The following is a 16,599-nucleotide window of genomic DNA, read 5'->3' as shown; positions in this document are numbered from 1 at the left end:
TGTCCACCTCCTGGGATGCTGTCTTTCAACCTTTTGGGTAGGGATGGACTCTGAAAGTTAAATTCAACCGATAAAAACTCTGTTATGTCTTTGCGATTTAACATCGTCACAGGGCTTTTTTGGAAGGCACATCGGACCACGTAGACTCAAGTTGCACAACCTGCGTGGACTGTTTTAAGACATATAATATAGCCTTCTAGCCTGCTGCTGCGAGCTATACTGGTTGTTAAAGGCCCTAAACCTGAGGTATAAGTCCAAGCCGCAGGCGAGAGCCTATAACAAGGGAGAGGGTCTTTAGCAACTGGCATTGCCTGAGGCAGAAACAGTTATAAGGCTATTAGAACCTTCCACCCACTACTGGTAGAATGTTCTAAAATAAAAAGGGAAAACTGAAGACAAACATTGGAATTTTGGAGCTCCGGGCTTATACCAGCCATTATAAGCCCGCAGCTACTCCATTGTCTTCAATAGAGCTCCTAACATTCCAATGTTCTAATAATTTTTCTGGAAACCCGCACTTCAGTTTTACTCCAAATTTATCACATGGTTATTCATTTTTGGGGAGCTATCCATCTCATGGCACCAGAAAATGTACAAATGTAAAGCTGATACAAAGCATGTATCAGTCCCAGGATGCAACCACCTCCAAATTACATGATAAAATCATCGTAGACCAGAAATGATCAATTTTCAATCTTTTTCAATCACATGATCCTCATTTTATTTGATGTATTGAAACAGTAATTTCGATCTTCAAATGTATGTATAATGCCAAGCCAGGCCTTTTCTACAGCATGTCAAAATTACCAATTCAATGAAAGATGTGAAGTTTTTGTCCCATTGCATTTCGGGCTTTATGCCCTTCTTCAGGGGTAACTGTAATGTAGGGAAAAACAATATATCAGAAGCCCTTTAGATGCCCAATAGTTGACAGTTTTTGCCAGAGTGCCTCATGTCATCTAAAACTTTCAATAATTAACATATCAAAACCCCATGGCTATTCCGTTTATTCACCCGGCAAATAAAATGTCCCCTTTCCTGTAATGGACTACAATAAAATAAAATTGAAAAATAAGTGCTTCCCCACTGCATGTAACCATTGAAATAGAAAAAATACATAGTGACCAACTTAACGTAACAAACACTGTGAAAAGCCATCATAACAACATAATAAAATACAAATTGATGTGCAGATTTCCGCGCTCCCATGAAAACCATGAGCGTTCACATCTTGTGTTGTCAATAATTGTGCCATGGCTTTTTCCAAAGTTTAAAAGTCGCTTTTGGATATGTTTAAAAAAAAAATATGGATGGAGCCCATGATTTGACAAATGGCCTTATTATTGCGATCAAGTTTGTCTCAAAGTTAATCTAATCCTAGGGTGCTGAGTATCGGATGGGACAGATACATACACAATATGGAAAATAGTCCGTAACCCGCAAACCAGTTTTACTCCAAATTTATCAAATGGTTATTCATTTCGGGGTGCCATCCAATTTTTTTACAATACATATCCGAGAGCGACTTTTAAACTTTGGAAAAAGCCATTGCGCAATTTATTATGTTGTTATGGTGGCTTTTCACAGTGGTTTTTTACGTTAAATTGGTCACTATGTATTTTTTCTGTTTCAATGGTTGCATGCAGTTGGGAAGCACATGTTTTTGAACGGGCGTTACGTTCATTTGATTAATGGCAGTTGGGGCACCAGTGTGTAAGCACGAGTAATTTACAAAGGTGCCGCGCTGTGTGATCGGTCTGAGAGTTGAAGGTAGGAGGCGTTCAGACAATTTGAGCGCACACTTCTAAATATGCTCGTCATTAAAGTTTAATTCAAGCCACGACATGGGTGTATTATTATTTTTTTATTTTATTTTATTGCAGCCCATTACGGGAAAGGGGAAATTGTATTTGCTGGATGGATAAAAGAAATAGCCATGGGGTTTTGGTATGCTAATTATTTAAAGTTTTAGAAGACATGAGGCACTATTTTCAAAAACTGTTAACTATTGGGCATGTAAAGTGCTTCTGATATGTTGTTTTTTCCTACATCACAGTTACCCCTGAAGAAGGACGAAAAGCCTGAAATGTACTGGGTTGAAAACTTCACATCTTTCTTTGAATTGGTAATTTTGACATGCTTTAGAAAAGGCCTGGATTGGCATTATACATGCATTTGTAAATCGGAATTACTGTTTCCATAAAACGAGGATCAAGTGATTAAAAGAGTTGAAAAGGGATAATTTCTGGTCTATGATGATTTTATCATCTAATTTGGAGGTGGTTGCATCCTGGGACTAATGCATGCTTTGTATCAGCTTTACACTAATAATATTTCTGCCAAAATATTATTTGCAGACCTCTGCTCAGTATCTTCAATATCTCATGTTGATGGGGGGCATCACCATGTTGGTTGAGGCCTACAAACCTCTGCTCCAGTCTCTTAAAAGGTAGGTTGCCATTCTGCTGCACAACTGGTAGTAGCAGCTCTCAAATTGGATCATGTTTCACAGTTTCTCTGTTGGCTGCTTATTGCACACCACCTGCTCTCCAAGCTGGACTTGTTGACACATAGATATTACGATAACACCATTTACTGAATCTCAGGTGGTCGCATTCTTCTTACAGCAAATAAGTGAAAACGATTTCTCAGACCAAGCAGCAAGCATTTTCATTCACAACTTCAAACTTGTAGAACAGTTCTCCAGTTGTTGATTGTCTTGTGCAGTTATTGTTGTATTCCGAGAAGAAACTGGTAACTTTTTCTAATCCCAGGGAAAATTAGGTTATTCTAAATTGGCTTTCTACTGGTACTTGTTAATTCTTATCTTGGACTTTTGACTGATGATTCTGAGGAGAGGTATATTTCTTAAAAATACTTAAGAGCCTGCAATCCATGTGTGCCTCTAATTTCATTATTACTAGCGATTTGTGACGTCTCTAGTCCCCTGTAATAAAGAAATGCGCAACTGCTCAACTGTAATATATTATCACATTTGATTTCTGATGCCATGATGCCTGGTGCCAGAGCAAGCAGCCAAAAGAAAAGGCAGGACATGGAGCATAATAAAGGCTGCAGTTTAAATAACAAAAACAAAGCCTGGATTTTTCTTCTTCTCTGTTTTTCTATATGAACAGTGATCAGCAGAAAGGAGATACTTGCGGCAACATTTTTTTTGTGCACATTTTATGTAATTATAGGAAGGATAGAATGTCTCATGTTTCTAAACATTTTGACCTACATCGTTTTTTAAATCTGATTTGTAAAACTGATTCTAATATATTTTTGAATCAACAAAGCACCTTATTATGATTTCGGGGAGAAAGCCATCCGACAGCTCGTCGGTGGCGTTCCACCCGACATCTGAGGCATCGGTCCGACCGCCGTATTATGGTATAGGCAGTCCGCCCGATGCCTATGGGGGTAATCCACTCCGTATATCACAGGCTCAAGGGGCCCGTCGGGGCGGAGGATGGATCATAATCCCCAAAATGAAGGTGGTGTGTGCTCAGGCACTGCTATGAGGATTACGATGCGCGTTTCCTACAGCCTTTTCATGTTGGTTTTTCCGCCATGAAAGGGTTATTTGGGGCCCCTAATAGATTCTCTGTCCCTTGTGGCCCTCAGCTATGAGCCCAGGGAGTCACCTGTGGTGCCCCCCAAACATCCATGCATCATGTGGCAGGCAACACGTGATGCATGGTGCCTGCCACATGGGGCACGGATGTTTAAAAGGTGTATTTTTCCTATTGCGGCTTGTGCTGCGGCCCGCAGTCACATCATAGTTTGAGAAGTGATACCGCTGACTCCTTGTCAGGCAGTCCCATTTCCGACACGATGCCGGTCGAACGCTTGTCTGACCGGCATCGTAATGAGGCCGTATGTAACAACTTTTTTTTTGGTGTGTTCAATTTTGCAGTATTTGTGCATGACATTCTTATTTTTCATATCTGCAACCATCCTATTGCTTTCATATGACAGACAACACATCAAAAATGTAAGTGCTTAGAGGGAGGGATAATGGTGTGGCTATGAATTTTAAGGAACAAAGGACCCTCTGCCATACATTATAAGGATATTACAAGTCACCTTGGAGGCCTTCTGCCTTGTTCACTAATATGTCCATGGAACTCCTCAGTGACTTGCAATATCCTTAAAATCTTTGGCAGGGCGTACTTTGAACCACATGTGTGTTTTCTATTGTTAATTCAAAGCTTTTATTGCTTGCTTTACTTTGTTTCAGTGATGAAGTATATTACCTTGCTTTGATCTGTGTGTCACTGAGTCAGGGTTGTGCATTAGGAACTACAGAAAATAATATTATTAATAAATATTTTCAAAAAACATGATTTTCAGGGATGTAGCGTGAATAACCGTTTAATACTAAGCGGATACACTAAATCAAGAATTACAAACCAAAAAAAGAGTGCCACTATCCTTGAGGATAAACAAATTAGTGGAATAAGGGAACATGGCAAGTTATATGTCAGTTCACAAATGCATACCAAAGATTAGAGGGTGTTATAGGGTGCAAGGAGAGTCCGCATTAATTAGGAGGCTATTTCACAACCACAAATAAAGTATCAACCTTTAAAATGGTCCAAAGTTGCATCCTCTCATTCAAATCTAATGATGCATTGTTGATATGCAGGCCCATCCTGCAATCAACTCTGTAATGCTCTATTAACTTAGTTTATAAAGGGTACATACATCTGTTTCTTGCCTCTGTAGAGAAGGATAGTGTTAAGCAGGGGGGTACACTACACTAATTAAATCTTTACTCTACTCTTATTTATTCAGAAGATAAAATGTTGTTTTTGGAGTTGTTAATAGCAATGTTGATGCAGAGGGTATTTGTGTTCTAATTAGTGTAGTCCTTAAGGAGTAATGTCTTCCAATTAGTACACTGACCTGTGTTCTTTCTGTCTATTTTCTGAGGATCAGCATATGTTACTACCTAAGCCAGGCTTCCCTTTCATTAGCCTTAGGTGTTGTATGCTTAGGTTTTGCTCCTTCATTTGTAAAAATCTCACATGTAAATTTGGAGCTCTAGGGTCCATACTTAATTAAACAACCCACACAAATCTTTGTAATCTTATAGATTTTTGTTTCATTTAGAATGCTCTTTAGCTTTTGAATGGATCATCACACGGGGTGTGGAGGTAGGTTTTATGTAAAGGCATAGTGTTTGGAAGTGAATATGGTGTGAATAAAAACAACTTTTTTAACAATTATTCAGGACGCTGTTAGAAACCAGTGTTCTAATTTCAGTATCAAAGATGTTCTTTTAGAACCATTCAGGTTCTTTGATAGCTTGAGAAACAGGGTTTTTTTTCAATCGTTTTATAGCAAGATGCTTCATATAGGTCACAAAATCATCCGTTGTCTGGTTGCCTACTAATAGCCTTATACGCGGCATGGCAGGTTATACTGGCCATTAAAGGCCCACTCCCTCATTATAGGCCCTAAAGCTGAACCATTCATTTAATGGCCACAATAGCCCTATGGCAATGAGTCTATAATATATTGAGGCACAGTTTATACAGTTTTTTATGGTGGTTTATTATTTTGATGAATTATCAAAACACATTCAACTTTAACACATTAAATGTCGCAAAACTGAAGATTATATGTTTCAAAGTGTATGAAAGCAAGTAAAGATAAAGAATAGATAACAATGCATTTGAGTAGCAATGACGTTTTTGTAATGAGGTAAAGCTGGTAACTCAGCAAAGAAATATAACAGTGAAACACATGAATTACACATGGCATAAAGGAAAACATTTTTGAGATGCTGTAATTTGGTATTTGTTAACTGTTGTTCGAAGATAAAGAATTAGTTGAATAATGTGAGCACTGGCGTAACACAGGACCCCGCAGCCCCTGGGGTGCGGGGGGTGGGCATGCTCCAGGGGCCCCCCTTAGCACAGTACTCTGGCCGGAGAGCTCCCGTTTGAGTCCGGAGGGGGCCCCTCCACGTACCTTGCAGGGAGGACCCCTCAAGTCTTGTAACGCTAGTGAATCTGAGGGTAGGATATAGACATTATTGCTTCCATATATATTAAGAAGAGGGTTGAAATAATACCTCGTACCAGCATCTACAATTCAGGACCTTTCAGAAGACAGCTCGAATGTGAAAAAAACACGTTATTTACAGCAGCAGACCCCTTCAGAAAGTAACGTCGGTGGGTTCAGAATAGTTATGATTGCACGTGCAGCAAAGACGTTCACACAAGAAATCTCTACCACTACGGAAGTCACAAAGTGTCAGATGTATTAACGCATGCCCAAGAGGATTGCTTTGTTGCGAAGGCGTTTCTTTTTTAGGTAAACACAAAATAAAACATGGTTAGGCAATGATTGTTTTTTTTTTAGGTCTGACTAAAAGTCAACTTTAGCTCTTGTATTTAATACGTAATATAATACATATAGAGAGGGGCTGTGGGACAACCTTCTTCAGACATTGTTCTGCCATTGTGTCAATCAAATGTAGCTTCAGGCTTTAGGCCCACTTCTAAAGGTCCAGGACTGGCACCACTTGGGAAGGTAGCACCCACAGCTGGAAGAGTCCAAGTGCTTGGTAGAAGATTGAAGAAACCTATTCCATCCCTGAGGCTTCTAATCAGGAGGCCAGCCACTGACCCTTGGAGTCAATCTAGTGGTCCTGGGTTCAAGAGGCAGGTCCAGTGCTTCACATAGGCAGTAGTGCAGCATGTAGCAGGGCAGCAGGGCAACAGAGCAGCAGCCCATCTTGCAGAGCAGCACAGCAGTCCTTCTTCACAGGTCCAGAGGTGTACTGAAGAGGTAGAGGCTGAGGTCTAAAATGTATACCTAATGCTAACTTTGAAGTAGGAAACATTTCTAGAGGCTTTCATCCCCGTGAGGTTTCAGGCATCTCCTTCACCCCCTGCCCTGGCCCGAGCCTCTCTGGAGTCACAAAAGGCTAGTGGCAAACCCACTGTGAGAGTGCTCTGGCAGAGCCTTTGTGATGTGAAGTAGGTGACAGTTCCTCCCCCTCATTAAGACAGAGTGGCCCATCCTGCCAACGCCAAGCCTCCCTTTGGCTCAGTGTCTGGGAGTGATAGACAAAGTCACAATGCCAGCAACACTTAGTCATATGACCAAGGAACAGGCTGTAAGCACCAAATGGTTGGGACAAGAAAATGCTTTTTTAAAAGTGACATTTTCAGAATTGTGATTAAAAATCCAACTTTACCATTTAAAGGGGACTTTTAATTACAATTCTTTAGAAACCAAACTCAACCTGTCCACCTGCTCCCAATTGAAAGTGTTCACTAATTAAATGTAATAAGGTAACCCAATGTCATCCTATTGGCCTTACAGTAGTGAAAAATACATTTTTTTTCTAACCAATTTTATTGATTTTGTGAGAGACCAACAAGAGATGATAATACCAGCTGTTTGGGCATTTAGTGGTGCAAGACAAATACAAGAGGACATTACACCAGCACAGATGAGCTGATAGACAAGGCAAAAGCAAAAACAGGTTCACACCCATTCCAGTCCCCAATTACTCATTAAGAGTATTAGTCTTCCACCACCTTGACCCATTTGCCCAACATTCTACAAAATTTCTTCGGGCAACCTTTGGCCTCGTACAGGGGCCGCTCCTGTGCGGTGCACCAATCCACCCCTCTGCGCCAGCGCGTCATGGTGGGGGCAGCTGAGCTCAGCCAGTTGGCCGCAATGTCCCTTTTGGCCACCATCAGTGCCGTGTTTAGAAAGAGTTTTTCAGCTCTGGAACCATCCATGCCCTCGGTGATACCCAGAAGGACATTCATTAGGTTAAGGGGAACCTCCCAGCCCAGGACCTCAGTGAGTTCCTCGGTTACTGACTCCCAGTAGCGCCTGATTGTGGAGCAAAGCCATACCATGTGATAAAAGTCAGCTTGTGGGTGGCTTCAGCGGGGACGGGATGCATAGGGTCGGAGCCCAGCGTGGTGGAGACACAGCGGCGTAAGATAGGCAGTGTGAAGATAGTATATTTGAACTAGCGAAGCCTGGCTGAGGCTGTGACTGTTTTGGGAGCCATCAATGCGTCCCTCCAATCAGGGTCATCCGGGGACCCAAGCTAACCCTCCCATCTGTCCCTGAGTTGTGAGAGTGTGTTGGGGGTGTTATTGGTAAGGGAGCGATACATACGAGAGATCCCTCCCTTCCCTAGGTTACTGGTCATGGTCTGGGCTTCGGGCAGGCTATATTTGGGCAGGGAGGTGCCTTCTGAAATGTGAGAGTGGAGGGCATGGCGTATCTGCATGTAACGATAAAACTGGGACGCGTGAAGGGAGCGAGTCTGCAATTCTTGGAAAGTGCGTACGTGGCTCCCACCCCAGATGTCCCTCAGTAGGGAAATGCCAATGATATCCCACGTTCTAAAACCAGAGAGGTTGGCAACCTCCCCGAGCCATGTGATGCACCGCAATGGGCATGTTGGGTCAGTTTATCCGACCAGTGGGTGTGACGCAGAGAAGCCTGCCAGGCCAAAAGCACCCAGCGCGTGACCTCAGGTAGAGTTTGGGAGATGGTGCTCCCATACAGCATCCCCTGAATGTTAGACAAGTCCAGGATGTGTAGCTCCAAGTGGTATAGCAGGTCAGACCAGCCACCGTTAAGCCAATCATGCACGGTAAGGAGCTGATTCGCTAGATAAGAAAGGTAGAGATTTTTCATCCCCATGCCACCATTAAATGGTGGGATCCAGCACTGGGCGAGGGCCAGCCGAGGCCCCCGACCTCCCCACAAGAACTTGGTGGCCATCTGTCCAGCTCCCGGAACCACGACCTTGAGAAGGAGAGGTGCGTATTCTGAAGCATGTAAAGGAATCTGGGCAGGATCATCATTTTAAATAGAGCTATTCTGCCCATAGGGTTCAGTAGCAGGGTTTGCACTAGCGGGGTTACGTAGAGTGACCAAGCGAGGTCAGGGAGGAAGGCAATCCAAATTCCCAGGTACTTGAAGGACTGTCGTCAAAGAGGTATCGATGACTGCCAGTCGAAGCACTCTCTCGAAAGGTGAAGGGGGACCAGAACAGATTTGGCCGAGTTCAATCAAAGACTGGAGGTTCGTTCGAAAAGACTCAAGGCCCGGAGGCATCGGGGTCCTGCCCGAGCCGGATCTGCTAGGAATAGCAGAACGTCATCAGCATAGAGAGCAATCTTATCTTCCTCCAAGCCGGGCCATCTCTATCTCGTGAGGAGCTGGTCAGATCGGACAAGATAGGCAAAGGGCTCCATCGCCAATGCGAATAGGAGGGGCGAGAGGGGGCATCCTTGCCTCGTGCCTCTTCTGATGGGGAAGGGGTGTGACAGGGCTCTGTTGACTAGTACATGGGACCTTGGTTTGCAATAGAGTGCCTTAACCAGGCCGCGGAAAGGGGCTCCAAAACTCATTTCCATCAATACCGCATTCAGGTATCGCCAGTCCACCGAGCCGAATGCTTTCTCGAAATCTACGAGAAGGAGAGATAAATAGGGGGTCAGCTGTTGTCGATTCGCTAAAGCGAGCTGGAGACGTCTGAGGCAGTGCTGGGTTACCTGGGAGGGCACAAAACCGCACTGGTCGGGATGGACCAGTTTGACTAGGTACGGCTGTATGCGATTGGCTAGGACCGAGGTGAATATTTTAAGCTCCAAATTAATGAGGGAGATGGGGTGGTAATCGGGGCAGTGCTTCGAGAGATGCTGAGACTTAGGGATCACCATGATAGTGGCCATATCCATCTCGGTACGAAAAGAGCCTTGACCAGACTCCTCCTGATACACCTCTAGAAGCTGGGGAATCAGCATGTCCCGATAGGACGCATAGAACTCCTGCGGGAGTCTGTTCGGCCTTGGTGTCTTACCTGCAGCCATACGTGATATGGCATTGTTGATCTCTTCTGGGGTGACAGGGAGGTCTAATGCCTCCGAATCAGACTCACTGAGTCGCGGGAGGGAAAACTGTTCGCGCTGGAGGAGTTCCAGGAGGGAGAGAATGGGAGGCTGTGCAGAGTAAAGAGTAGCATAGTAGGTGGTGAAGCATTGGGCCACTGCAACGGGGGCTCGCTGGATCACTCCATCCGAGCCGATCATCTCAGGGATGATATGGTTGGCCATTGGGTAAGTGGCCAGCAGTGAAGGAGTTTCCCATTTTTGTCTCTCCACTCATACACTTGCACCACGGAGGACCTCCACAGCAGCTTGACAGCCTCTAGGGAGGTCTGCTTAATCTCATCCCTCAGAAACGCCAGTCTCGTATCTTGGGCTTCAGTTCTCTCCTCCTGAGGTTGAGCCTCAATTAGGACAGCCCGGTCCTCCAGGAGTGTGAGGCGGGAGTCCTGCTTCACACGCTTAAGTTTGAGTTGGCCTTTGGCAAAGCCCCGGATGGTGGCCTTACCAGATTCCTATAGGGTGCCAGGAGAAGAAACCGACCCGTGATTAGTGGTAAAGTAATGGCGGAGCTCTTCTCCCACTTGGTCCCTGAAGTCCTTGTCCTGGAGGAACTAGGCATTCAGCAGCCAGATCGGGCGTGAAGATTCAGGGAGGCTGCCCATCCGCATCAGCATTGGGGAGTGGTTTGATAAACCTCTGGGGTGGATGGTGACATCTTGAATTGCTCGACAGTCCAGGGCCGGCAGGAAAACATAATCGAGTTGTGCATGCGTGTGATGGGAAGCTGATGGGTGGGTGTAAAGTCAAGTTGTTTGATGCCAGAGTCTCCAGGCGTCTCCGAGACCTAAAGTGGCAGCCCAATTTGACAGGAGGTTAGATTGAGCAACTCTGGAGGCAGAAGGGGCCTTAGCAGTGTCAAGGTCAGGGTCCATAACTGCGTTAAAGTCTCCTCCAACAATGGTCATCCCCAGGGTCAGGGCGGCAACCAGTGTAGCGAGACGCTGAAGTGTGGAGGTCAGTAGGGAGGGGGGAGTATACAGCGAGCAAGTTCAGAGGCTGGTCCCCAAGGCTCCCCTCCAAGATGACAAACCAGCCCTTTGGATCATGGGTTGCTTTACTCACCACGAGTGGAAGACTACGTCGCACCAGGACAGCCACCCCGAATGATCCCCAGTTAAAGCCAGAGTGCCAGACTTCGCCATAACCATAGCGTGCCAGGAAAGGGCAATGGTTGCCTACCAGGTGGGTCTCTTGGAGCAGCAATATGTCTATAGCTTGACGCTGGGCATAACGCAGGACCGCTGTGCGCTTGACCTTATCCAGCAAGCCGTTAACATTCCAAGACATTATGTGAAGCGACGCCTTCTCAGTATGGTTGTCAGACATAGGGAAAGCGGGCGGACAGGACACCTAGCGCGAGTGGCCAGTGTGGGCAGAGTAGTGCATTTGCGCGAGGTAGTGGGTGTGATTCTACAGGGTGGGGCCTTGTGCGCTTGTAGTGTAGCTGGAAATGTATACTGATACAATAAACAAATGAAACAACAAAAACAGATCGGGACACCAGTCCCCCCCAACCCAACTCCTTCCCCCCTCCCTATACTTCAGGAAAGGAAGCATCTTTCACCCTTACAGTGGATAACCAAGAGAGAACCAATCTAAAACGCTTGGGAATGGGGAATCCTGGAGGACCCCTTCTCATAACAGGATGTTCGTGACATCGTCCATCGGGAGATAGAATTGGTAGTACGAAGTGCGATACCCGGCCGCTGAGTTAGTTGCATCCGAAACGTGAAGATGGGTTCAAACAGGTCCTGTGAGAAGCGTCGGGCTGCGAGAAAGATCTGTGTCAGGTATATCCAACGTTGATGAGCGAGGTGAGACGCCCCCAGGGTCTGAGTGGCCCGAGGAATCAGAGCACAACAAGGAGATCTCTGGAGAGCGCCCCAGGTGTCGGTTGACGAGTGGGGCCCAATAGTGAGTCTGAACGGGCCCGCCTCTGGTCTCGCCACCTGCGTGAGCAGTTGCACTGTGGCCGGGGGGCAGGGATGTCCCGGCAGGCATCTCCAGCACCGGTTATGGGAGACGGATTCCGGGCTTTGAGCCTTAAGGGGGCTCCTCTGTCACCCATGTCCATGCCTCTTCAGGGAAGACAAAGAAGACGGTTCTATTTTGAAACACAACCCTTAGGCGAGCCGGGAAGAGGAGACTGTATTGTATGTTGAGAGCACGCAGCTTCTGCTTGACTTTGCCAAACGAGGGGCGTTGGCCCTGGACCTCACGAGTATAGTTGGGGAAGATCATGATCGTCTGGCCTTCATACTTGAGATGTTGCTGCTTACGGGCTTCGGCCGGTACAGGGTCTCTATCCTTGAAGTTAAGGATCCGTATTATTATCGGTCTGTGGGGTTCTCCCGGTGGTGGTTTGGGCACAAGGCAGTGGTGCACCCGTTCGATCGCAAACCATAGGGAGAGGGAGCGTTCGGGCATCCATGAGCGAAACCAGTGCTCCACAAAGTCCGCCGCCCGGCCCTGCTCCACACCCTCTGGAAATCCCACCAAGCGAAGGTTGTTGCAACGGGACCTGTTTTCGGCATCCTCGGCCCGTCGGTGAAGCTCCTCGGTGTTGGACCGGAAGCGGGCGACCTGATCCTTAAGTTGCTGGACCTCGTCCTCGATGGTGGATATACAGGATTCGGTTTCTTTAATCCAGGCCATGTCATTGCAAAGATCCTGCCGGATGAGAGTCACATCAACCCGGACTTTAGTAATCTTGCCCTCCACTGAAGATTGCGAGGCATGGATAGCCTGGAGGATAGTGAACAGGTCCACAGGTGAGGGGGCGTCTTTGTCCACAGTTCCCCCAGCCACCCCAGAGTCCGTGGTAGTTAGTCGGTCCATTTTAGTCTGGGTGGCGGGGTTTTGCGATGCTCTGTCCCTACACATGGCCGTCGCCCAGCAAGGCAGGAGGTCTAAAAGGGACTCTGGCGCCCAGACAGGAGGAAGGAGAGTGGAGGAGGAGGATGAGGGGAGAGTGCCTTGCCGCTCCGCACCTCGCTGTCCGACCGACAGCAGATGTTCTCTTCCAGTGGGCCCTCCCACGTCCCTGGGACGAGTTCAGCCGTTCGGGGTCTCACAGATGGGCCGGGGTCATCGCCGGAGTCAGGGCACAAGGCCAGCACAAAAGAAGGGATAGGGCGCAGCTCTCAAGGTGCGCAGGGAGCGGGGCATCCAGGAGATGGGGGGGGAAAATGAGAAGATTCCTCACATCGATGTGGTGACCGATACTCCCCCAAGAGGCTCCGTCCGCCGGATCTTCAGTGACCCACAAGAAGGAAGTAGTCCCCCGAACGGCGCCGCTGCTCGAGTCAGCAGCCGAGGTGCCCCTCAAACACCACCAGTGCGCCGGGGAGTGTTTCGGGCCAGAGGGCAGATTCAGTCAATATCCACAGTCCAGGGCCACTGCCGCCAGCCAGAGGAGCGATACATCTGGGGACCTCAGGACACAGTGGGGGGAGGGGTTGCGTAAGGATACGGACCCCCGCCGCCCGGCCAAACCCCAACTGCCCAGGATCAATTAGATCCTCACCTCATCAGCCCGCTGCTGGGCAATGCGGCAGTCCGTCACCAGGCCTTGTACCCACTCCTGGCTTGCAGTCACCTCACAAAAGGGGGGGCCCGCATCCGGCGCAGGGCCCTGCAGCACTGATCCGGGCTCCTGTATAATGGCGTGGGGGTGTGTGTAGAACGGGATTGCGCACCCCTTCTGTTGCCATCCGACTGACAGCGGAGCTCACAGCCAATGCCCCAGCACCCGGCCTGTGCACAAGTCCGGCCACAACAGGTCAGCAGCCGCAGGCTCAGATCTCAGGCCCGGCAACTTGTGTGAGCCCTCACCAGGGCAGAGCAGAAAGGGAGCCCGGGGGAAAGCATCGCTCTTCTCTCCTCACCGCCGCCCGGTCGGCGGCTGATCGCGTGTGGCAGCACCTCAGATCAGGGTCCGCCTCAGAATGCGCAGCAGGCAGGGCCTCCCTAGGGCGTCCCCAGTGCCTCCCGTCCAGCCGGGCACACTCTGTTGATGGGGGGCGGGGAAAGCGGTACTGCAAACACCAGTCGGGATTGTGCCAACAACTCTCCGGGATCCTCCTCTCTCTAGGTCACACTAGGAGGAATCCCAGAGCTCAGGGCCGTAGAGCGACCGGGAGATCGCCGCCACAGAGCCGCCATCTTGGGATCACGGCGAGGCAGGATTCCCAGCAAGGGCTGCCTGTGGCGTTAGGATGCCACCCACACAGCTTCCAGGGAAGGCTCGAGGGTTTAGGACAGCCAGGCAGTCGGAGTGCAGGGTAGGTACTCTCCGATGGTGGTGGATGCAGGAGCGGATGACGGAGGTGTCCGGAGCACTTCTAAAGTGCGACCAGCATCTTGAAGCTCTTGGCCACGCCACAGTGAAAAATACATTTAGGAGTTTTTCACTACCAGGACATGTAAAACTTAAACTTATATGTCCCACTTTTTAAATACACTGCACCCTTCCCTCTGTGCCATGTTGGACCTATCTTAGGGGTGACATATATGTATTATAAAGGAAGGCTTGGACCTGGCAAGAGCTTTAGCTTAAAAACAACATAGGGCTTGGCTTTTAAGAGGGTAAACAGATTTTTTTCAGAGGAAAGGCTTATGACGTGAGGATATCTACCTCCAACTAGACTCTGGCAATATGTCCAGTATAGGCCAGTCCTAGAGCCCTCGACCATTTGAGTTTCTTAAAAATGAACTGCATTCAGTCAATCCACCACCACAAATCCTTACCCTCAACGTGTGAGTAAAGGACACTTATAAAAATATAATAAGTGAAAGAGTGAGTAGGCACCTCACGCACGCAACACCCTGGAGGCTACCGGCAGGTTCTCACCAGCATGCCCACGTTTGTCTTCATTGGTTGCCTACTCACTGTAAAAACAGAATCGTGTCCAGCAAGAAGATAGAAAGAGTAGAAGAGAGAATTTTAGCTAATTACAATATAGAAACCCCGTGATGTGTAAAGGACAATGTGCTCCGTTAATTAAAATTGAGGTGAGACTCGCAGTTAGATTTGCCCTCTTTATTCATAGTCGTGAGCTTAATCAAATTAAAAGCACTGCATGTTGCAAACCATGTCAAAGTAGGCCAACATGTTTCATTGCCATTGCTAAGTTGTGGCAAATTCGTCAGGGCGCGAGGTTTGTTATTCGCCTTACTGGACAGTAAACCTTGTGATGCGGATCGGCTGATAAAAACACAAACAGAACAGCAATTCTTTATTCAAAACTGACCAACCAGACACAGTGTCTATCAATACATTTCATGTATAACACACAGCCTTGATCAAGCTCAATCTGTAATTACCATGTGGGAGCCAAGGGCATTTGTACCAGCTGCCAACATACCACAAGGGGTTGGATTTATCGAAATTTCCCCTCTTTAAAGCACTTCTATTGCTTTTTGTTGTACCTGTGGAGGTATATATCGTGATTACATGTATGATTGCTACAAATTCTCAATATCAAAATGAGTCCCATGCCTCATTAGACGTTTTCGTGCTGGGAGGTATATTACACTCCTCATTCATACCTCTAGTCGTGCCATCATATGTTCATTCATGCTTTAGCTACCGTAGCCCCTGTTTCCTATATAAATCTCATACGGGCAGTTTCAATCCCTCCTCTTAGATAAGGCATGTCTTAGATCGTCTTGATTCATTACAATACCCCTTATTGTAATACCGATACTCTATGGGATACTACATGAGGTATCACATTACCATTTCAACTCCTTAGCCAAGATGAGAGATATCGTGCAGCGCCTCAGTTTCCAAAAGTGCACCATATTACAGTTAAAAGCAAAAACATGCGACAATACGTCAGGTATCTGACTGACGTTTCAAAATCCCGTCACCATAAAGCAGCCTGGGTCCACACTCTTACCGCGTATTTGAGCTTTGTGTGTGTTGTCTCGTCCCAGCTTCGCTTTGCCAAAATGCCGGGGAATTTTTTAATGAGCCAGAAAGCTCTCTGCACGCATCACGTAACTTACGTGATCATACATTCTAGACCTGCCAGTTCTCCAGCCCACAGCGGGCGCCATCTTGGATTGTGCTTTAATATCGTTAGCTGCTTATTATATACTATAATACTGCACACTACATCATACTCCATCCCCTAAGTTGGTCTTTCAATGTATTCTTTTATCTCCATGTGTAAGCAGTCATGATGGGTTCAAACATGTATATTCAAGCCTGTATATTTAGACATGTATGTTTAAAATATTCCTCATGTCTACTCCAGCTGGCGGGTGTCATCTTTAAAAATGCCCCTCTGATTATGACAGCTCCTACATGGTCCACTCTCTCATGTTCTTAATTTCCCGATATTGAATTTATAAGGAAATCTTGTGTCATCTGGTGAAATAAATCACTTCTCTCAAGCGAAGCCTTACTATTTCATTTCGGCACATTCCAAACTCATATCCACAAGTCTGGACAGCAACCATCACTGAGTCCAAGGAACGTACCTCTTTGTTCCTGTATACATAGGGACAGAATTCTTTATATCTCTATCTGCTGACTTTATTCCACTCAATAAAGTAATTCAAACCCAGTTGGTCTGCCCTCTCAAAGAAAATCCAGCGTGCTTCTTTTGATGCCAGTATCCTGTCCACACAATCAATGCCA

General features: G+C 46.9%; 1 long non-coding RNA gene across 1 annotated transcript in view; it reads right to left on the bottom strand.

Annotated features, from left to right (window-relative positions):
- LOC146805791 (uncharacterized) overlaps positions 1 to 15,899 on the bottom strand; it is an 86,623-nt gene extending 70,724 nt beyond the window's left edge. The window contains exon 1 of the long non-coding RNA XR_014967511.1: positions 15,854 to 15,899. This is a non-coding gene — a long non-coding RNA (uncharacterized LOC146805791). The remainder of the gene's footprint in view (positions 1 to 15,853) is intronic.
- Between the last annotated feature and the right edge of the window lie 700 nt (positions 15,900 to 16,599).

This window comes from Triturus cristatus, chromosome 8 (assembly GCF_964204655.1).
Source record: "Triturus cristatus chromosome 8, aTriCri1.1, whole genome shotgun sequence".
NCBI classification, from domain to species: domain Eukaryota; kingdom Metazoa; phylum Chordata; class Amphibia; order Caudata; family Salamandridae; genus Triturus; species Triturus cristatus.
Note: the sequence above shows the minus strand (reverse complement) of the source record. Positions and strands in the feature narration are given on the sequence as shown.